This window comes from Sciurus vulgaris, assembly GCF_902686455.1.
Source record: "Sciurus vulgaris genome assembly, chromosome: 6".
In the NCBI taxonomy this organism is placed as follows: Eukaryota; Metazoa; Chordata; class Mammalia; order Rodentia; family Sciuridae; genus Sciurus; species Sciurus vulgaris.
Genome location: NC_136466.1, coordinates 86,264,991 through 86,289,777, shown reverse-complemented (window position 1 = coordinate 86,289,777; position 24,787 = coordinate 86,264,991). Strand labels below are relative to the sequence as shown.

The 24,787-nt window shown below is 34.5% G+C and overlaps 1 pseudogene across 1 annotated transcript; it reads left to right on the top strand.

Moving 5' to 3' along the window:
* The first annotated feature begins 4,803 nt into the window (after positions 1-4,803).
* On the top strand, positions 4,804-23,825 carry LOC306663444 (proteasome inhibitor PI31 subunit-like; annotated as a pseudogene). The gene is made up of 2 exons: positions 4,804-4,825; positions 22,623-23,825. The product of its transcript is annotated as a proteasome inhibitor PI31 subunit-like (transcript).
* Positions 23,826-24,787: the final 962 nt, after the last annotated feature.

The following is a 24,787-nucleotide window of genomic DNA, read 5'->3' as shown; positions in this document are numbered from 1 at the left end:
CTTACATTTCCATCATCACATTTCATTGTAGAAAAATTTCTGATATGTTAGTGACAAGGAACATTTTTCTTAAATCATTTCAAATGACTTGCTTGCTTGGATTTAATACAGTACCAACTCAAGATATAAACTACATGAACTAATACTTTCTGATTTTATATCCAGAGTTTTGAGTTAATTTCTGTAACAATTTCGACACATAGTAAGTATTATATAAATGTTTGCTATGATAGTAGTAGAAATAAGTTTTAGTGCTAGTCTTATTATTAATAACGGTAATAACTATTATTGGTAGTGTTTCAACAGCACCACTATCTCTGCTATGTAGTTTGAAATTATATCTGCAATAAATCAGCAGTTTTAAGGACAGTTTTCTTTTATTAAATTTTCTAACCCAAAGAAATACAGTTCCTATTAATTCCCTTCCAAATACATATTTCTTAATGTTTCTTTAAAAATTAATTTCTGGTAGATCTTTGAATTCACCATACAGAAATGTCTCTATTTTACTAGAGAAAGAGTAATATGATAGTGCTCCATCAAAGATGACATAATATTAAAATCATATTATAGAGGAAAGAGCCAAATTCGACACATAATGCTCTGTTTGGTGTATTGCACCTCTGTGGTAAAATTTAAAAAGAAAATTAGCAGTCACCATTTGAGTGTATCAACATTCAGAGATATTAGTGAGCATAGTAAGTATACCAGATTCCTCTTAAGGGATCAGAAATTGAATTTGAAAGCAACAGCATACTAGACTGGAGGCTTGCTCTGTACACTAGCAAATCACCACCACATGTTTGCAGATGTTTGTTGAACCGCACAGCAATTTCCTTTAATCTTTGTCAAAAGAGGAAACTTCCCAAAGAATCAAATATACCTTAACTTTACCAAAGAAAATTGAAATCCTCTCAAAATGTGCATCAGATCTTCTTTGTTGTACATGCTTGCTTGCTTCATTCTTTATGCAGACTTAACTTCTGCTTCCCCTTGCAGATGAAGTGTCATCCAAAGGATATTGAATTTATTTCTAATGTGTGTGAATATTCCGGTCAAATGAATTGGAAGCTATCATTCCTGATTTGAAATTTCTAAGAGATTATTAATAGCCTAAATGGATTCTAGTGTCTATTTTTGAACCAAAGAATCACAGGTGAAATCAACACTTATGATGACCATTGCAGTATGTTTTCTGGGTGCTGAAAGCTTCCTCATAGAAAAGACACATACACCAAGAGGTAATGAATAGGAGTTTTGAAAGAAATAAGTCAACCTCTCTGTATCTCCATTTCTTTTTTGTGAAATGATGATTACAATACATTGCCAAAGAAATTTTTCAAGAAACTTTCAAGATGCGTAGAACTACTGTGCCTCATTTAGTGTCTGGCATATAACAGGAGCTCAGTAAATGATAGCATTGGGAATGGGGGTGATGCTGTTAGAGGTGGGAAGGGTCATAGGGTGCTCATCTTTGTATCCTCCCTGGGGTTTATCCTGGTGTCTTGACTGTGGTTTGTTCTTAGTAATTGATCACCAAACTGTTCAATTTATGTGCTATGGTAAGGATGAGTGGCTCTCTTCTTCATACCTGTACTTAAGGTCATCTTGGCATTCTGACTTCAAAATACTCATCCCAGCCTTTTAATTCTATCAGAACACAAAAAGGTGTTTGTGAATGAAATTAATTCATAGTTTAATTTTTAAGGCTCAAGATTCTGACAAAGGGCCACTGTCCTGGTAGCTGGCACATTTTTCATCTGGATACACATTCTTCCTCAGCAGGAAGCAAACAGTGCACACATCATGGGATTTGGTTTGTTTTCAAAGACTGTAATAGAAATGAAATGAATTGTGAAAACCCATAGATGCACACTTGGAGCAACAATTTTGCTTATAAACATAAATCTATCACATTCCTCATTTGCTCTTACGGTGTTTAAAAGATTACTTTTCAAATGCTCTCATTAAGCACTTTAAACTTTGTCATGTGTCTTAAAAACAGCAGTTATTTACATAAACAGACTTCATTCTTCAAATAGTTTTGAAATTTTTGTTATTTGTATCTCTTTCTTCCCTTTATTTAAAAGTAGGGAACAAACAAAACAAAGGAACGGTGACTCTCTCTATGTAATACATATTTATATATTAGTGTGTGTACATATGCATTTTAATAAATTTATGAACAAAATTATACATACTATTTAATCTGTCTAGTATGCACTGAGTACTTGCCTATCATGTATTAATATTTTGGTCCTAGAGATTTAGAAATGAACAAGCAGATAAACTCTTGGAATTAGATTTTTAAACAGAAAACAGAAAGCATGATGTACAGGTAAAATATATACAATCTTAGCTAGTGTAAGATGCTAATGAGAAAAATATGAAACTAGGGTAAAAGGATATATAAAGAGGATAACCTGTAGAAAGAATGGCAAGATGAGCTTCCCCTGAGAGGTAGTGAATTTTATAAAGTATCTACGTGTATACAGAACTTCATATTCAAAACAAATGAAGATTTTTTCCTAATTTCATATTTAACTTAGAATATACTGAAAATTTAAAAACTATGAACATGTGTAACACGAAAATCTTCTTTCTTCACATTGTATATTTATGTATGTTTACCACCTCCCTCCAATGGAATCACCTTGTGTATACTGCTCAGCAGCACAGGTTTTATTTTTTTCTTTCATCGATACTGTTCATGTTGATTCCACTGGATTTTATTGAACAGGCTAGATGATTTTAATGAAAATTGGAGTAGGATTTGAGAGCAGAGTTTGAAAATATGAAGCTACTTAGGTAACAGAAAGAAACAACAGCTCACATACACATCTCTAAAATATCATTCTGTGTTCTTGACACTAACACCTGAGTACAATCCCTTTGATTTTATGAAACATGATTTTAGCTTGTCTGCCTTCAAGTTGTTCCTAAATAATATAGTTTGTTTTGGATGATGGATTATGGAAAGTTTATCCATATATCTAAAATCTGACATTTTAAATCATATTGTTTCACTTTTTAGAAATGGTATGTTTGAAATCTTTCCATTATATATATTGTAATCTTTTTTAGCAAGTAGGGTCATCTTCATTCTTAATACCATCCAAGATTTTAAAAGGCAAAACGGATGAATGCTGTATCTACAAGTTAAAATAGAGACTAATATTTTTATTAGGAAATGGTCACATTTACTTATAATGAATGAACTCTTTGAATATGATTTTTATAATCAACTCAAATAATTTGCTGAATTCAAGTAACTGTACTTCGATAGAATCATTAATGTCAATAAGTAGTTACTTCTTTCAGTATCAGTGTTTTTTGGCAATAATTCAGACATTTCCCTATCAGGAGTGCTGTAGACAAGAAAAAATATCTCACAGCAGCTAGGAAATTGTTCTTCACAACCCCTGCAAGTACCAAAGGACCACTTCTTTCTTTGTTCTCTCCTGCTGTTAAAATCATTCTTCTCCTTTTTTCCAAGTAATTGGTTTGGTGATTCTAGTTGACATCTTCTCATAATTGGGGTCTTCAGGTGCATGAATCACATCCTCGGTATGGACCTGTCCTTCTACACATAAGTGCCTACCTAAGAATAGCTCAAGATGAGCTTAGTGCAAGTCGTGAATCCATTTAGGGCTATTAAAAAAATTGCAGCAGGTTTTAAAAGTCTTCTATAAATGTAAAGATGCTTTTGCTTTGCAGAATGAAATATCCCATTAGAACATATTAAGGCTTTGAAAATTTTTCTTTGATGGAGACAGTAAGAAGTAACTAAAATACAGGAAAGAAGCTATTTTTATTCTCTTGTTTATATACTGTCATATTGAACTCAAATATATTTTGATTCAAATATTATGAATATGAACATTTTTACTGAAGATTATACTGACAGATGTTTCTAAAATGATGTTTGTGTAAACATATACACAACCCGAGTAGTAGAAAGTGATTTAAGTTTAGAAGTTGTGAGGAAGCTGAACTATTCACTTTTCTTCCACTTAGTTCTTACTATTTTGTCTGCAAATCATAGAGGATTTTGATGATGTAGAAAACTATTTCAATAATGGAAAAGGGGAATATCTTCAGAAGTCACATCATGTAGGTTAGTATTAAAATTGGGGAAAATACTATTTTAAAATATTGGTGACTTGCTTTAAAAATTTTATTAAAATAATTTGTTATTTCAAACCATGAAAATGCCAGTATATTAATAATTATAACAAAAATATGAAACTTTTTAAAAAGTAACTTACTAATAATCTTGGTTTTATTTTGAATAACTCTATTAATCAGCATTTAGTGATATTGCTATAATTTTCATATACAAAGAATATGGGTGATACTCTCTTTGGAAGTTGAGGACTAAAATATCTATCATATACTATTACCTGTAAATAACCATTGTCACTTAGTTGATACAATTATTGTGGTCATTTTTGATAGGAACTAATGGAGATTATGTTGGGTAAAGTCCCTCACTCCAACAACTTTTTTCCCTATTGCTTTATAAACCTTATTTCTACCAATTACTGACAGGTGCTTTGCTCAATACTCAAAGATAAATGAAATAGATAGACAGCTGCCCTGTACATACATAAGCATACAGGTGGAGGGTGAGGTGAAAAACAGTGTATAACCAAATAATTTTAAATATGATAGATACTAAAATGAGCAAAACTAAATTCAACTTGGAACCTCCTGAATTTTCATTTCAAGATACTTTAATACCAAAGGCTATCCCAAGTAAAGAAAATTAAATAGATAAATTTAATATAGCTGTGAGAAAAAATGGTCTGTGATGAAAATCAAGGTAAGTCCATAAGCTTTCTATTACCAGACTGCAGAAGCAAGAGGAAGACTTATATGTCTTAAGGCATATAAAGCCTTATCTGCCAAAAGAAAGGCAATAAATGTGTTCTGGAAGAAGTACATGTCAAAATGGTAATCTGGACAAAAAAGATTTTGTTTTTCTTTTACATAGTGAACTATGCCATAGGATGACACTTGTACTTCCCACAAAAGCATGTTGGATAAAGTGAGTGAAGGAATTACAAGTATGGAGCTTTTGGGATGAAATTTGACTTGGAACATTTCCTAATATGTTGATTACTAGGGTGTTACTAAAATGGAGGGAAAATTTGAGAGTGGAATGAGAATGAGGAAATCAATTCTGTAGCTGTTCGAGGCGCCTGTGCAAACAACCAGATGAATATGCCCAGTGAAGAAGTTACAAACTTTGGGAAGATATCCAGCCTGGTGAGTTAACATTGACCTTCATCACTAAATAAATGTTAAGGAAAACTTGAGTGAATGGAATCATGCAACACAAATGTGGAGAAAGAAAAGCAATGAACCAAGAATAGATATTTAAGGAACAAATCTAATTGTTTGCATTGCAAATTGATATAGAAATGCCTGTTAACAAGGCTAAAAGGAAAGTCAACAATAATGAAAGGTAGGTGATCTTATCCATCACTATTTCAGGTAAGGACTTTGAACTACAGAAAAATGAAGAAATTAGCTGAGAGTATTACAGCTAGAAATTAGCTGAGTCAAGATCTGATCTTTAGTAATTTTAGTTCACAACTGTACTTTTTCCAGTAAGAATGCTGTGAAGGTATCCTGCCAAACTTAGAGTCTCTCTCTTTTTTTTTTTTTTTTTTTTTTTTTGGAACTGGGGATTGAACCCAGGGGCCCTCAAACACTGAGCCACATCCACAACCCTTTTTTGTATGTTACTTAGAGACAGGGTCTCGCTGAGTTGCTAAGTGCCTTGCTAAGTTGCTGGGTCTGGCCTGAACTCTCTATCCTCCTGCCTCAGCTTCCTGAATCCCTGGGATAACAGGTATATGCCACCTTGGCAGACTAAGCTAGTCTTCTTAAGGTTAAAGATTGTGTATTCTACTTCTAACACAATTCCTATAACTTCAGTATACAAAATGTGCATCAAAAAGACATTTGACTTTATTCCATAAAAGCAATAATGAATTAAGATAATTGCCTTTTCTTATAATTATAACTATATTTATTCTCTAGTAATGTGACTTTGGGGATAACATTTTTCATATTATCATTTTGATATTAATAGTTCAGTTTGAAAATATGTTGTCCAACATGGTGGCAAATGCCTGTAATCCCAACAACTTGGGAGACTGAGAAAGGAGGATTGCTAGTTCATGATCAGTCTCAACAATTTAGTGAGGCCCTAAGGAACATAGTGAGACTCTCAAAATAAAAAAATATATATAAATAAAAGTTCTGGGATGTAGCTCAGTTACAAAATTCCCCTGGTTTCAATTCTAAGTACAGAAATTTTTTAAAAGATTAAATATCAATTTTAATACAGTGGCTATTCCTATGTTTTTTAAAAAAGAAGCTTTATTACAAAATTATATGAAGTTCTAATATGAGAAAATTTACCTATTTGGTCATGAAGTCAAATGAGCCCATCTTCTACTTTTTTAAACACAGCAGGATATTTCAATAACAATGTTTAATTCTTTTCAAGATATTATTTTTGGGAAATGTGCAAAACTTTATAAATTTATCATGATTTATCAAAATGTAACAGTACCTTCCTTTCCCTACTTTGGAGAAATTTTGTTGTAGTCGGTTTTACCATGAAGAATTACTTTAAAAACAAATTCAATCCTGGCACAATGGCACATGCCTGTAATTCCAGTAGCTCCCAAGGCTGAGACAGGAGAATCATGAGTTCAAAGCCAGCCTCAGCAAAAGTGAGGTGCTAAGCAACTCAGTGAAACCCTGCCTCTAAATAAAATACAAAATAGGGCTAGGATGTGGCTTAGTGTTCAAGTGCCCCTGAGTTCAATCCATAGTACTCCCCACCAGAAAAAAAAAAAAAAAAAAATTCAAATATATATAAAAAATTTGAATTTGCCACCAATGATAGAAGATAATATTTCTTTGTTGTTCTAGATACCCTGAATTTAAATATTTCAAAATAATAAAGCTAACCTAATGAAAGTAAGTTAGAAACTTAAAGTTATCCCATTCTCTTCCATCTGTGGACTTATTTTAAATATCCCACTAATTACTTAGAGGCATAAATGATTTTAAAGAAAACAGCAGGGCTGTCTCTGAGGCATTGTGAAATTTTAGGCACGGCAGTTTTATTTAAATCACATTTTATAGAGTCAAGAAAATTATGGAGTAGCCCTTATTTACATATAGAAAAATGTGCAATATGGTTCTCTTTTCATTTTAGTTTTCTATCTGAACAATATAATTTTGTTAAAAAAGTTATAGGCTACTCCATCTATATATTATCAGCCCCTGTATCCAGGAACAAACAATCATAAAAAAAAAAGTCACTATATTTGATCCTGTTCATCAGGAGTTAAGATTGTGACTAAACAAAGGGACTAGGAATGATATTCATGGAACCTAGTCGAACCATTTGGGTACCCCCTTATACTTTCCATGTTTAGTTTTTTTCTGTACATGGATAATTACGATAAACCTAGTCAGAGAATGTCATTCTGAGTAGGAGCTCAGATCACTCTAGGTTCTAGGTCATTCCCTAAGACAAGCCACCAAGAAAAACACAGATGGTAGATGAAGGTGAACAGAAGCTAGATGGGATAAAAGAAGAATGACACTATGAATATCAATTGCTTCCTTGATCAGCTGCAATAGCAATCCTCCCTTTAATCTTCTAATCTATTTCCTAGAGCAGCTACCCCTAAATGTACTTGGGGAAGAATCTATATATGACAAAATGTCACCCTCATCCCCCTTGAACTAAAAGCTGTCCAGCTTCCAGGAAGGCTGTCCAGACAGTTTCTGGCTGACAGGTTTTCAGGGGCTATCTCAACCACAGTGAGCACATTTTTCAAGTCTATACCCTTCCTTTTGCAATCTACATTTGGCAACTAACAAATGCTGCAATAAGAATACCTTGGCATTTCACCAGATACAGGATGCTTTGATGCTCAATACTTGTTCTAAAATTGTTTACAGATTTTGTCAATGCTTAAAGGGCCCGAATTTGCAGTCTCAGCTTCTCTACTATTCAATCTTGTTACAACCTGTTTTGTTTCACAAAAGTTCATTCCTAACAAACACCTTGCACCTCAAAATTCTATTTTAGTGTCTGCATCTGGAGAATGAACTTATAATAATAGTTTACTAATATTTGCCTTTTGTAGATAGTATAATTTTGAAGGGATATTGTTTTATCATCTTTACTGTGTTATCTCCAGAAGCTATCACAATGTGTAACACATCATACATTCTCTATAAAGAACGAAAACCAATTTTCTATGAAATTTAGGAAACACGTGTTACATAGTCATAGCCTTAGCTTACAATTCAAGGGGACTCTGACTGCATTGACTGGAAAGTGTATTTCCTTTTTCATAGGTTGTCTAACTTATCATGAAGGGACCCAAGGAATTATTGGGAGTGCAGGTAAAAAGGCCACTCTTCATTCCAGGCTGCTGGAGCCATATATTCTTCCTATTACAATTAAAGAGACAAAGATATCCTTTAATTCAATGCACATACTGCATACTGATTTATGACCTCTCACAGTTGAAGCATGATGCCACCAGGTTACCCATCCAGTTGAGTCTTCAGCAAACCTCTGCAACAATGTATAGTGGTGACAGCTTGTGTACTATGGTACATGAGGACCCGTGTAATAGACCTCCTTTGCAGAAAGGAAGTCACCTGATCAGTCATTCAATTATGCTGTAAGCCCTCAAATAGCAATGTTGGCTGAGATATTAAAGACAGAAAAACAACAAAAACTGTGCTTGGACTATGTGTGTCTTCTGATAAATCCTTGGCCACTCCTAGATATAAGGGGAGACATGTAGTCAACTTGACATCAAGTGACCATTTGGTCTCCTTGGCAATGGTCTCCATGCAGAGCTCATCTTTGGCATCTGCTGCCAGCTCCTGTAGATCAAACTTAGTGGAGTATACATTATTTGATTTAAGAACAGACTCCAAAACTACAACCATGGTCATTCCATGCATGTATTCATGGTGTTCATATTGGTGGAACCAAGGACAAACATAACTTGATATCATCTGACTGGTCTGTTTAGTCCACTTGACTTTGTAGAGCATCCTCTGTAGTAGATGCCTCCCACTGAACATTAGTGTGATCTGAAAATCTTCTTACCTCATACCCATCTATATATGTTCATTCATATGTCTTTATTTCATACTTTCTGATCCTCATTCTTCTAACTTGGCAAACCCCTTTTCTTGGTTTAAAGTTACTTTAAAATATCAATAAGTAACCTTACACCTGTACTATAAGGAGTCAACATCAGGCGGTGTCAGGAAAAATCATGGCCTCAGACAAGGACAAGGTGAGTTTTTCAGCCAATGCAGATCTTTAAACAGCTCACAAATGGAAGGACTACAATCTTTAAAGCAAGGAACACTTTCTTCTTTATGAGGTGTGGACAGTGTATCTACCACAAATACATTTACCTAGCAGGAATATATGGTATTTGGAGAAACAAAGGAAAAGTCCATCACAAATATCTCTGTTCAAAATATAAAGCATGAATCATACTTTAATCAAATGAAATAATCATATGCTTTTATGTTCTATCATGATGGAAGGACCATTCCTCTTCTCTTTCAGTTTCAGGCCTATGATAGGATTTTTAGTTATTTTGCTCTATATAGAGGAGAAGGTGGTTAGAGAGGTCATCACAGAAATAAACAAAAAGGCTTAGCAGATATTTGAAAATCGCACTGAAGAACAAAAGCTATGTACTTTCCTGTGGATTGGGAAAGGAACAAGATGGGTTTTGTCAATGTAGCAGAAAAAACACCCATTCTAAAGTCTATGAGAGTATAGAGTATGGTGATTTGAAAATCTGAAGGCTATTTTTATGGAACAATGTATGAGCAATGTATGAGGGGCAGGGGATAGCAGGAGATATGGTTGAAAAATAATTTAGGAAATACATTTTAAACTTGTAAACCATGCTGTGGAATTTGTAATTTAAGTTAGGGGTGTTAGGACATGGACATTTCTTAACAGAGAGGTGCTGTGATCACTGGTGTTGTGCTTCAGACATAGCATTGAAACTGCAATTTGAAAATGGACACAAATAACTACTCTACTGTCCTCAGATACTGACTTTATAGGACCCTTCTCCAGCAAAAGATCTCTCTTCTATATTTCTGAAAGGAACTATTCACTTTCTAAAAGTCTAATCATCCATGCTTTCAAATTTGCTGTAATAGAATATGACCTTGGCAATATTTATGGGGCCAGAATACAAAGGAAAACCATTTTTATAGCCAAGAAGATTTTATAGTGGTCATTCTACCTATGTCCAAAACACAATCTGATGGTGAGGTCAATTAAAATTTATGATGACCTCTATGATACATGCAGATTCAGATTCTCAGTAAGTAGTCAAGTCAAATAGGTCTGATTTCAAAATTCTGGACCTAATAATGGTGATTTTCATATATCTGTTAAGCAATTCTTTCTTCTTTTATAGCTATCTGATAATTTTTCCGCTTAATAATTACACAAGTAATCATGCAAATCAAGTAAAAATAGTGGATAAATTAAAGATCTTAGTAACACTTAGATTAAAATTTTAACAGAGAGGATAAAATTGTAGTATATAATAGTCTTGGTACAAAGAATGAGGGGAAAGCTCTTGGTTCTACTCCCATTAAATAAATTTTTATTCCCAAAAGATATATCACAGATTTTACATTAGGATAAGTTACAATATGTGTTTTTGTTGTTGTTTATTTGTTTTTACACTCAGTATCCTTAAGATCATTATTCTAGCACATAAATACATCAGATCCTTAAGCATAAAAATTTCAGGATGACAAAAGAATACTTTGTAGCTCAGAAGGGAGAACTAACGTTGATGGAGAGATTAAAGAAAAGAACATTGGACTAAGAGGCAAGTTTTGAAATATTGAATTAATAATTACATGACTCTACATTGTGCACAACCAGAGAAAGGAAAAGTTGTACCCTAATTGGGTACAATGAATCAAAAGGCATTCTGCTGTCATGAATAACTAAATAGAATCAAATAACAAAAAAAAAATTTTAAAAATAAATAAAGACAATAAGGGTGAAGACTATGCGAAGAAAAATAAAAATTTGAATATACAAATTTCCATCAAATGAATGAAACAGCAGAAAACTCTGCATGAATAACTTAAGATAGTAGATAATTGCTTTACATATATTTAATCAAAAGTGTGCTTTCTTCAGATTATTAAAAAACAGCAGAGATGCAAAAGCATGCAATATAGGAATGTGTAGAGAGAATATAAAAAATTTACAGTTCCATACATGGCAATCTATAATAGAAAAATATGACTACAAGAGCTCATGTATCTGAGACCATTTTGAGATATGGTATCATTTTCCATTCCACAGCGAATTAAGTTTTCCCATCCAATTAGAATATTTTCTCTTCAGTCAATATTTAATTTTCTTTCTCTCATATTTTCCAAAGCATAAGAGTTTTCTCTCCCCTAGTTGTTTAGAATTGAGGGGCTGTGGTTCATTTCAAGTTCAACACGTGAAGTTCTTTGAAGACTCACTGGGTTGGGGGCAGGAGTACTGGTACCCCTGAGGGCTAAGGAGAGTTTTCTTTCTCACGTTTCCTCACCACTGTCCTCTTTTATGGGTAATAGCTTGTAGAGTCATACCTGGTTTTACAAACAGCTGAAAACAAGACATTAGAAAAGTGTCTTCTTTTGGGTGCATATTTTTTCGGTGTCTGGTTAATATAACTTAGACCTCTTTGTGTCTGAAAATCACTGTAGTAACTCTGAGCAGTTTCCATCATTGTCTCTGATTGTCTCTTTAAAGCATTCTATAGCTTAAATTAATTCTGATGACAGATTCAAAGAAATATCAGGATACATTTCTTTGTGACATAAAATTCAGAATTTACATGATGCAGATTTTTATAGTGTCTTTCTTTTATACCTATTTTTCATCAATGTAAGATTCTCAGTAAGGACCACTGAAGAGATTGAGTTTATATTTTAGAATTGATGAAGCCATATTAACCAAATATATCTCTGAAACAAATACAACTAATAGCTATATGTAGCTATTAACTATTTTGGTGAAAGAGAATGCTTTTATTTGACATAACCAAGTTTTAATTTATATTTTCTGAAGTAATTTATATTGAATACATTTATATCTCAAATTCTATTATATTGAATTACAATTCCATGCCAAGGAAATTAAAATTCAAAGTATATGTTTATATGTGTTTCACAATAATGTATATGTGTATATATATATATATATGCATGAATCATTTCCTACATGCAGCTAATTCACTATAATCATGTTATCAATAATTTTTTCCTTCTATAAAATTTATTAAAAATCTTGACTAGCACTGTCCAATAGAATTGTTGCGATAATTATCATGTTCTATTTCTATGCATTTTAAAGTGATAGCAACTATCTACACATAGTTATTATTCATCAGAGATGTGTTCTGTACAACTGGAGAATTGAATTTTATTTTAATATGAGTTCACATACATTATTTTTAAATCTAAATACTAGTTATATGTAACTAGTGGCTACCACATTGAACCTAGTAACTCTATGATAAAAATAGTATTTCCATATTTTTATAATATTGGGCAATTGAAGCGATAAGTTTCAATTCTAAAATATAGTGTGACAATTATAATAGTAGGCATAAAGTAATGAAAGGAGTATATCAATGGTGCTCTAACTCAGTTTTTAAAAAATGGGGAGACATCAAGGAAATTTCAAAAGGAATGAAAAGCAGTCATCCTGAGGGATGAGTAGGTGTTAGAGTCAACTTGATCCTTTCCTGCTCTTACCAAGTTATAAGACTCTTGGCCATGCCCATTTTCAAAAATAGATTGTTCTATTCACTATGATTTCTGTTTGTATTTCTTATTCTATTCACTGTGATTTTTCCTAGCACTTCTTCCTTTTAGTCTTATACTTTCTGTACAAGAAAATAACGGTTAGGGAAATGCCACGAGTGAGGTCTAAAGAGTATCTAAAAATAACAAAGCAGTTCTCCGTTGGATCTTCAAAAATACTTGGACATATTTTGGAGCTTAGTAATCCATATTTTCCAAATCTTATTTGGGGAAAAACAAATCGTTCACTCTAAGCAATAAATAATCACCTAACTTTTGTTGTCCAGAGAAAGAAAATTATTCCTTACTTCTTATGTCTTTCTTCCCTATGTAATTTTAGTTTAATTTTTACTCTTTTTTGGGGGGATACCAGGGATTGAACCCAGAGGCTCTTAACCACTGAGTCATATCACCAGCCTGTATTTTTTTTTTTTTTTTTTTTTTTTTCATTTTGAGACAGGGTCTAACTGAGTTGCCGGGAACCTTGCTAAATTGCTGAGGCTGGCTTTGAATTTTTGATCCTCCTGCCTCAGTCTCCCAAGTTGCTGGAATTACAGGAATCCACCACTGCACCCAGCCTGACTATCTAACCTTAAAGCAGGCCTAACTAATCATCCACAGTGGAGCCAAGAGACAGTACTAGGAAGCTAGTAATACAGCCCTACCTATGACAATTACTAGAATTCCCTTACTTTTCTCTCCTCCTTGTTCTCACTTGCTCCTGTGTTGTTGTTGAACTTGACCTTCAAACTAATTTTACCTCAATTTGTTTCTTACGCTCCATCCAATGGACTTGAAGTTGTACTCATCTCATTTTAGCTCTGGATTCAATACTGAGCTCCTGATTACTTTGGGTCAGATGTACCCCATTTCATCTTTGCACCCTAGAACCAAGAACTCTTCGCTCATTGGTTGACTCACACTCTGAAGTGACCTAGTTCTAAAGTAATTTATAAATAGCTATTTAATTTATACTTAAAAATACCATTTAGAATACTACCAACCTGCCTGAGCTCTTAAAAGAACATTATTTTAAATTATATGTACATAAAGGACAGTTATAGTACATTGCATATGAATTCATCTTTCTGTACTTTGAATATACCAGATGTGCACATTAAAGAAAAGTGACAAATTCATTGATTTCCTCCCATCAAAGGGGTGGTCTCTGTGACTGCTTTGACTGGCAGAATATATTGGAAGTTTTGCTGTGTCTGTTCTGGCTCCAGGCCTTTGGAGACTGGCAGTTTCCACTTCATATTTCTTGGAACATTCACTCTTGGAAGGCGGCCACCATCTTGTGAATAAGCCAGAGATGACGCTGGAGAAGACTAGCCTGGCTGAGTTCCCAGACAACAGCCATCACTCACTTGCTATTCCATAAGAGGATATTCATCATCAACAAAATCTGATTAAAGTGATAAATCCTACATCCTGATCTTGAAACTGATAGTGTACCTGAATGAAACTTCTGAGGTCTTGGGAGGCATTAGTATATTTTTCATGTGGGAACAGTGTTTTTTATCAGAAAGCTGTCATGACAGATTAAAGATGGTCATTACTATAATTCAAATTTTAAATGTTCTTCAAAGACCCATGTGTGAGGCTTGGTCTTCAGCTTGGTTCTATTGTAAGATGGCAGAAACCTTTGAAAGGTGGAGCCTTATGGGAAGTTTTAGATAACTGGGAACATTGTCTCAAAGGAGAATATGGGACACATTGCTTCTTGATTCTTTTATTCCTAGCCATGAGACAAAGGGTTTCTTCTGCCACACGCCCCTACCATCATTTAATGCCTTGCCACAGGTCTAAAAGTAACAGTTTTAATAAACCCTAGACTAAAACCTCCAAAACTTTAAGCCTATGTCAACCTTTCCTATTTTTAAGAAGATTATCTCAAGTATTTAATGTAATGAAAAGTTTACTAACACAGTCATACATTCTTTACACTTCTTTCATTGCAGGTAAAAATGCATACCCTCTTTCCTGGAATCTGTACACTGTATGACTACTTTGGCCATGCCAGAAGTGACACATAACAGACTGGAAGTTTCTATTTCCTTTCTTTTGGAATGCTCACCCTTAAATGCCAGTCACTGTATTGTAAGGAAGCTGTTACAAGCCCCTGGAGAGATTCATATCAGGAATAATTGAAACCACAAGCCAACAGCCCCAGTTAAGTGTATAGCTATCAGTTAATACAATTTATCAGATTTGTATCTTCTCTATCTACTATTATAAATCCCTATTCCCAACAATAGCACATACAACAAATGTGGGAACACAACAGAGCCCTTCCCATGGCCCCCATCCACAGAGTTATGTGCAAAATAAATTTGTATTCATCCACTAAGTCTCAGCCTTATTACACATGAATAGATGATTGTAACCCCAGAGTATTCTCACTGTAGTGTGTTTCTGCTCCATTAGTGTTTACTTCTCTTCATGCAAATCTTTGCTCAGTTCATTTATGTCCATTATTTAGTACTCATTTCAATGCAATAATATAAGAATACATTCCCAGTTTCAGATATCTCCTCTCAAACCCACCGCATTATAATTTTTATTTCTTTTTCCTGAGTTTATTATTGACTTATACCCTCTCCCATCACAATTAGAATAAAAGATTCAAACAATATAGAAATGTGTTTGTCTTATTTGGTATATTTATTTCACTTAGAACAATGTCTCAATATGTGCTCAAATATTTATTAAATAGATGAATTAGTAATTCTGTTCTACTAACTTCACCATCAAAGAGGACCTCATTAGGTGGAAATAGAAACAGAGAGTTCTAGAAGTTTGAGGATTCATATACTGTATCCCAATTAATTTTCCCATTGTTTCTCAAATATTTGGTCATTAACTATATTCTAACAATTTGATTCCATTTACCTACCACAGGCAATAATGTTTTATACAATCTAAATATCCAGATTCTTGTTAGGTTGTTTTTGTTGTTCACAAACTAGTATAAGTTGAATTTACCTGATTTAATGTACAGTGATATGTTGGAAAAATCTCCAACATTAACATCTCCAATTCAATCACAATAAACTAAGCAGTATGTGGCTACAGATGTGCCTGAAGTATCTCTCATAGATTGCCTACCTCTTTGATGTCACCACAGCATTTTCAGTAAGATGATGGTTTTATATCTCCAAAGTTCTTCTCACACACATGCTTTCCTTCAGTTTTTTTAAAAATAATTCAGAACACTCTTGTCACTATCACACTTGCCCAGAAACATCTATAACTGTGTATCATTGCTCTGTAGTATATGGCTCCAGTCACTGGAAAATAAAAGGTGATAATCTATTTCAAGAAAAGAAATCTAATCTTTAGCGTGTAAATTTTGTATATGGAATCCATAGAACATAGTTCATTGTTATCTCCAGCTTTTTTTAGTGTCTGGTGTCTTTACCAAATTTTACTGAATGGACTTGTTATCTTTCATTTTCATCGCCTCCCCTTTGCCTTCCAAAAAGTCCCCTACAGTATCAGTTAAAGAAAAGAAGTCTTAATACTATCCTCATACCTTCAAGGAAACTAGCAGAATTTAAATAAGGTATCTAACCTAACCAATGCGTTAGTTGGTATTTCCTTGACCCATTAAAAGTATAAAGGAGAGATCTCATACTGCTCATCAAGAGAATGGCTAAATCTGTTTATCTAACACAAATTACCTGTGTTTTCATTGAAACAACCTGGTTGTTAATCCAAAGATGGAGATTTATTTTTTTTTTCTGGTGGTAGTTCAGCAGGAAAATTCCCACTAAAGTTTGGATTGCAAATGTATAACTAAGTCAGCTCTTATTTCCTTGACTATAGAAATATAAAGGCTGAAGTCTCTTTGTGACTATAAAACTATGAAATCACTATAAAACTATGAAATCATTAGGAAATATAACTGATTATTCCATTCTGAATGGCAAAATGATCTCTGTGAATATTTGTCATGAATTTTGAATTTCCTGCTCATTACTTTCCAAATGCATTAGTTTTCCAGTACCTGTGAAAACACTTATTAAAAACCATTTACAATTTTTTTATTTGGGATTTATCCTATTATGTGTGAATTACTCTTTTTTCTTTTGGTGTGAAAATACCCTATCTCAAATTTCAAGGGAACCACCTTTTTATCAACCAGGGCCCTTGACAGACTCAGAGCAATCACACTGGTATTCTATCAGTTTCCACTCTCAGACACTTTTGAATCCTGTCATCCAAATCACTGTGGTGCTAATACATTCCCAAGCACTGAGGACTCAGAGGAGCATGATGCTTCAATGTGTTTATAGAATACATTTCATGTAGACAGGCACGAAAGAAACAGTTTGCATAATCATCTGCCAAAAAGAATCCATCTGTCAGAAGAGTGGAAGCTGATATCAAACAAGTTCACATTAAAAAACAAAATCTCAATTCCCATTCTGTGCACTTCATTTCCTTGAGCCTAATTATCAGTGTGCATATAAATGGAGGAAAATACTTCTTCCTGGTTGCACTTCAAAATCCTGTTTGCAGCAAGAGACAACAATAGCTGCTCTACCGAGTCATCTCTTCTGGGGTTGTTCCATGCAGCTGAGAGCATCAGAGCTGGAAATTCCAAGCCAAATTTCATTGTTGCCAAAATGAAGCTTTACTTTTACTGCTTGTGGCAAATGTGGTATGTGTGAACAACAGAAAATATTGTCTCATTTCCTTAGTGTTAACTAATCCTGGCTGGGCTCCATAGAAGAAACACAGCCCAGTTTTCCTGAAAAGCGTTCATTTTCAGAGTTGTTTTCTGATAAAGTTCTTAAATTTCTGCTCAGTTAACTGTGAAAGAAACATCTATCTCCAGAGAGACAAAGAAACAGTGTAAAACTCATTTTAGAGACTATAATAAAATACAAATGTTCAGACCAAAATGAAAAAAAAAGAATTAAATTATTTGTTTCATACAATTTTTACTTAAAAATATTATTTATACTTAATCTTCTACATATTCTTTTAAACCATGCTTTCTGCACTTTTAATGTGATTTAATTATAAGTACTTTTAAAACAGTAAGTTTTGATGCAAAAAGGGGTAAATCTGTACTTTTGAAAAATGAATTGATAGATTGAAATGACAGTTTTAAAAATTCAATTGAAAAATATTTAAGTGATGCTGAATAAACTTTTGATTTTCAAAAATATTCTACCAAATTACAAAGAAAATAATTATTTTCCAAAATTCATAAAGAATCCATTCATTCATTTCCAGATACTTGATGAATAACTGCTTTGTGTCAGGCAATGCTCTAGGATTGGAGTGACAGCAGTAAACTCACCTGAAAATACCTCTTTTCAAATAACTTTTATTTTAGAAGATAGATTTTTTTTTAAAACACGCTATTGAAAGTAGCATATTTAAATGAAAAAAACATTACTTTTTCATGCGTATTTCCTGTAAGACCCTGAATCTCTTTCATGTACAGAATTAACTTCATTAACAAAATAAAATAGCCAAAACTTCAAGAGCCTCCTAAATGTTCCTCTGGATTTCAAGGTTCATTCTGGTAACGGGGGAGAGTGATAGGATGATTTAAATTCATAATGCTGCCTATAAGCTCTTGTTCAGCATTGTTGCCTCTAGTTTAGCCTCTTGGGGAGGAACATCTTCAAACCAACCCATGCTTCTCTGTCTTCTCTTGCAATCTTGTAGCAGAGTAGAAGGTATAGGATGGGATGGCAGGATGTTCTTCCTCAAACTTCAGCTAACACAAACTCCTGTAGTAGTCTTTCCCCTAAAGCTAAAGATACTTTATAACTCTTAGAATATATCAGAACACAATGAAACTTCACATATACGCTACTGACACTAAAGTCCTTGACCATTCCATTCCACATAGGGTCACTCACTAGCCCCAGACTCCTACTAGGCTGATGATTTTCTCACTCTCATGAGTAAACTGTAGAATATGTGCTGTTTCTCAGGCCTGGGACCTCAGCTCCTGGTCTCTTCAGACTTTTGAAATATAATCACATTTTTAAGAAATATATGTGTTCTTAAATACAAACACAATAGGAACTCTAACATAAGAGCGGTTTTATACATCTGAATTAACTTTAGAAACACAATCTGTAAAGAAAGACCTTGGCTAAATTGTCTCACAACACTTACACAGTAGTTCAATATTTCTTTTGAATGGCAAATGTCCTTTCTCCTTTGGAATATTATGGCACTAGTTTAGCAATGAGAACTAAAACAGAAATAAGTGCTTAGCACTCTCTTACACACTGCTAACTTGTTATATCATTTAATTCCCCAAACTCTCATCTTACACATGAGTGAACTGAATATGAGGAAGATAAACAAACACATTCACATTCAAAGAATTAATAGGACAAATATACTGAATTTAAATCTTAGTGTTGGGTTCTAGATGCATCTTTATGACAGCTCTGTTGTCTCCCACTTCATTCTCTGCCAGAGGAAACTTGAATTTTGAATTTTGGCCTTCTGTATTAGTAAAGGTTCTCTAGAGGAAGAGAATCAATAGGAAGTATGATTATAAAAAGGGGATTTATTAGATTGGCTTACATGACCAGTAGTTGAATAGTCCACAATGGTCATCTGCAGTTGGAGATCTGGAAGACCCTGCAGGTGTTCAGTCCAAGAGACAGAAACCCCAGAACATTTCCTTCTACATAATCTAAAGTTCCTCCATTCTTCTCTCACTCCCCTCCCCCATTATATATCATCATCCACTTATCAGGGAAAACATTTGGCCTTTGTTTTTTTTGGGGGGATTGGCTTATTTCACTTAGCATGACATTCTCCAACTCCATCCATTTGTATGAAAAATAGTGGAATGAGACAGACATCATTGCCCTATGTACACGTAAGATTACATGAATGGTATGAATCTACATCATGTACAACCATAGAAACAAAATAATGTACCCCATTTGTGTACAATGAATCAAAATGCAGTCAGGAAAAATAAATAAATAAATAAATAATTTAAAAAAGAAGAAGAAGAAGAAGAAGCCCTAGTACAGGAGAGATCAACTGTGCTACCCTAGTCTGAGACCAAGGCTTCTGGAAACTCCTTGGAGAATCACTGGCACAGTCTGCTTTAGAAGAGTGAGAGTCCACTATCCTCATACAATCAAAGCAGCAATCAAGAACCCATTCAAAAAGAATCAAGCTTGCAACTGCATCTGCTCCCTTGTTCTTCCAACTTTTATTCCATCCAAGCCACCATCCTATTGGATGGTGCTGCCCATGCTTAGGGAGGGGCTCCACTTAGGTTCTAATCCCACATTCCAATCAGTCCTAGACACACCCTCATTGACACACCCAGAAACCTCTTAAACATTGGTATTAGTAATCCAATCTAGTCAATAATTCCAATTAACAATTACACTTTCATAGTTCTAATTTTATTCTTTCTATTGAACCACTTGATTTCTGCAAAGCATATTTCTCTTCTTTAATATGTTTCACATATTTTCTTGAAACTGAATCCAATTTGCCTTATTTGCTAGTGTCATATAAAATGTATGTTTCAAACACAATTATTCTTCCTTTATGTAAAGAATTTTACATAAATACTAAGAAAACTAAAATTTTATTTTAAGGCTGTATTCCTAAATCATAAAATGTGTTTTTTAAAACTGGAGGTGGGACTGGGGAGATAGCTCAGTTGGTAGAGTGGTTGCCTCCCAAGCACCAAGGCCCTGGGTTCAATCCCCAGCACTGCAAAAAAATAAAAAATAAATAAAACTGGAGGCATCTAAGTTTAGGTATTGATACTCCATTTTACAAGATCAGAAAATTAGTTCAGTTTTAAATAATTTGACCATGCCACAGAACTTTGTGATACAGAATTCATAGGATCCTGAAAATTATCAAATCTAATCTTTTTCTTTAAAGTTATATTTTTCATTTTATTATAAATATGCTTAAATAAATACATTTACCTTTCCTTTACAAATACAAATATATCTAGAAAAATCTTATCCATTCATCAAAACTCAAATAATTTTTTAAAATCTTTTAACATAATCTAGGGTCTGTGACGCATGGGGAGCTTCAGTTCATACATCTTTCACGAAAAAATCATGTGCGGTATTACTTTAAACAAAGGAAAATCATGGGTCAAGCATTTTAATTCCCTTCATTAAAACATTTATACAAAATTCTAGTTAAAAGAAAGTTTCCTGGAAAATCTATGTATTTCCTTCAGAGTCTTTCTGTGACAGCTCCATAGTATCCAATCGCAGCCTCGGTTATCAGTGTGTCATCTCAGAGGATTTTTTTCTTTGTGAACCATACATGTATCCTTCTGAATTCTACTGCTCTCCGTGGTTAGCCCTCATTTAAGATAACTGTTAAACTATTTGTGCTAAGATCTTTTGTTAACTAATGTCTTAGTATCTTTTGTATTTTGTTTCAGCATAGATATATTGAAATATAAACTTTACCCTGAGGAACAAGTCTTAAAAAAGAAGATAAAATTTATTGACTGTGATGGAAATTATGGACCTTGGATCTAATATATGAGGTCTGTACTTTCAGTTGGAAAAAAAAATCTTTCACAACTCAACCACTCCAGGAGAACTTCTGTCAGTTCATCTTGATTCAAGTTTTCTGTGCTCTGAGGACCACAAGAAAACAAGCAACTTCTTTCTCATTGTTATTGCGCCTGCAAAATTCTGCAGAAAAACATGGAGCAATATGACTGTCTGTAGGTTCTGTTCTAGTTTTAGGGCAGAAATAGCCATCCCGTTACCTGAATTAAGTAGAGATCTTAAGTAGAGCTTTTAAGTCGAACTGAGTACAACTGGGACAGTTCTTGATATAGTGGTATATTGTGGGGCAATAAATTAAAGCAGGGTGTGCATTTAAAAAAGTATTATGAAAAGGAAATATTTTAATGTCGCACATTTAGTTATAAAAAGTAAGGTATCTGGTAAAATTGAGAGCCACTTTTTTCCCCATTTGACATATTTTCATCTAGAAGGCATCAAGTTTCATGTTTAATCAAAAGTTCTTTCTCATAAAAAAAAAGCCTAATACAGTATATCATGATGCTAGAAAAGCTTAGCCTGAGATTTTAAAATATTTTTCTAGAACAAATGTGCATTTCACAAATAGCAATTTTCATATTCACATTTATCACCAGTTACTATGGAAAATATTTTAATATTCTTATTCTAAATCTGGTATTGGTTTAGGTTTAGTTCTCTCTGGTATTGAGTTTAATTTATGGAAAACAAAATTACCTACAGGAAAAGTAGTCACTAATTATAGTGCTGGCTGTACCATTCTATTAGGGTTGTAAGAAAACATAAACCTATTTATACCTTAATTTCTTGATCTGCTGAGATTTGGATCTTCCCTCCTAATTTTTTTGCTAGATTTAGTCCAAAAACTGTTCTCCCTTTGCCTATGGTAATAACCCCCAAACAATAGCTAGACATGTGACCACCCAAAAGAAAGAAGACATGTAGCAGTCTCTGTTCTATCATGGTGTTGCCATGTGATTAAATTCTAGCCAAAGGGATGTATTTGAAAGCATTGTGTGTATAACTTCTGAACAGTACACTTAATGAAAAAAACTGAACCCCTTTCTAATAGCATCATTCATTCTTACATCTCCAGGGTAACCTCAATGACTAGCCATAGGTCAATTCTCAGATTATGAAGACAATATGGAAATAAAGGTTTTGTGCTGGAATATGACTCACAGCAGGTGACAGACTTGACCCTGAACTTAGATGATTATATCAGTGCAGAAGACCTGCAGGACTTCCACAGGACCTACAAGAACAATGAGGAGCTGTGGTGCCTGGGCTCATCACACCCCTCCATGAGCAGTGGGACAAGGCCAGTGTAAGCAGTCCCCATCGGGGTTCCCCCCGCCACTGCCAGAGAGGTGGACCCCCTCCGGATTCCCCCTCACCATCCGCACACCATCCGGCAGCCTCCCTGGTGTGATCCCCTGGGCCCATTTGCTGTCGGGAGAGAAGACCTGGACCCTTTTGGGTGTCGGAGAGGTGGCATGGTTGCGGACCCCCTGAGGTCTGGCTTCCCAAGATCACTTATTGACCCATTTTCAGGCCTCCCAAACCATCTTCCTCCAGGCGCTGTGCCCCAGGAGCTCACTTTGACCCCTTCGGGCCCATTGGGACTAGCCCCTCTGGACCCAACCCAGACCACCTCCCCCCGCCGGGCTTCGATGACAAGTACCTGTGAAGGCCTCAAGAATGTAACCTCCCAGCCTCCCCTCCGCCCTCCTGGAGCTGCCACCGCCGCGTCGGCCCCATCAGCAACCGTGTTCTCGCGGGCTGGGGGCAAGGCAATCTGCCCATGTGTTTGCAGGCTGGCTGGGATTGCCTCCCCGTCCCTTATCAGAGCCAAGGTACAGCAGCCTTCCACCTGGCTGCATATAGGTCCCAAAGAGAAATCGGTGTGTGCCTCTCACCACCAGAGAGACTCCGGCAACACACACCCTCCACCCAATGCTATAAGAACAGAATGCATTTCGGATATTATTATTGAGAACCAAATGTCAATACAGAATTCGTGTTGCCAGTCTCCCACTTTTCTTTTTACACTAATGCATAGCTCCTTCCAGTTTTGAGAATTTAGACTGTAGGACTGAATGGCTCTTCCCACCTGGACTCATTCCTCTCAGACACTTCCCTTTCATGTGTTACTGTTGCTCCTGACATTACTGAGATAAATCTAGCTGCATGGATGGCAGTGAGTGACTGGAATTCCCACAGGTCACAAGGATGACTTTCACAAGGACAGGCACGTTGTATACAGACTGCATCATTCTGACAAGAGCAAAATGTCCCAGCTGTTCCTGTTCTGGGCCAACCCTCTGGATCGCCTGTGCCTGGGCAGCAGTGACCTATAAGCAGAGGAATAAATAGAATTTAATCTCTCTCAAAAAAAAAAAAAAAAGTACTAGAATCTCATGGCAGATTCCATTTTTGAAATGTTTATTAAAAAACTTTGTGATATATATTTTATTTTTTTAACTAGGATTGACTAAAAGGTTCTTATGTTTCTGATATTTTTTGTAGCACCTTTATATTGGAAACTCAAGTTTTCCCCTCTGTTTATTCTGTACTTTCTTGCTTATTTGCTACTTACACCATTACTACTATTCTCAAACTTTTGAATTATCTCCTTCTAGTTCCTTCATTACTCCAACTGTTTCACTGTTCCAGAAATACTGACAATGAGTGCCCTCACTCTCTCTCCCTGTCTCTTTCCCCCTCTCTCCTTCTCTCTCTTTCTCTCTCTCCTCTTGTTGATTCCTTTTGCATCTTCCTTGGTCAACTTCATAACAACTTATATCATAGCTATTTATGTGAATAACCCAATATTTATAATGTTATAAGAGTTTCCTCACATTTCTTTTGGGTTTGAGAAAATGACCATAGTTTAGTTTGTGATGGTTCTGTAATAAAAGCTCTGTAATGCATACTGTTATTCAAATATTGAACAATAATACTTATATGTAGGAAAGACAAAGAATAAAAGAAGCTTTACCCAACAGACATCTTGACAATGACATTGGCATTATTAGCTCACTGGCAATTTTAAAAATTAGAAATTATTTCATTTACCAATGAAGAGATTGTTTCATTTATACTGTGACCTGTGATTTATTTTTGTTGGTATTGAGATAAATATACAATCACATATCACATCGTTTTATCTTCCAGATATATTATTTGTAATTAACAATAAAACCAATTTATAATTGTATGTAACTATTCAATATGCATTCATTAATTATAAAAATTTAAAAGTTGGTAAAAAGCAACATGAGATTAATGCAAATCATAAAAATAGTTTTTATTTGTGTATT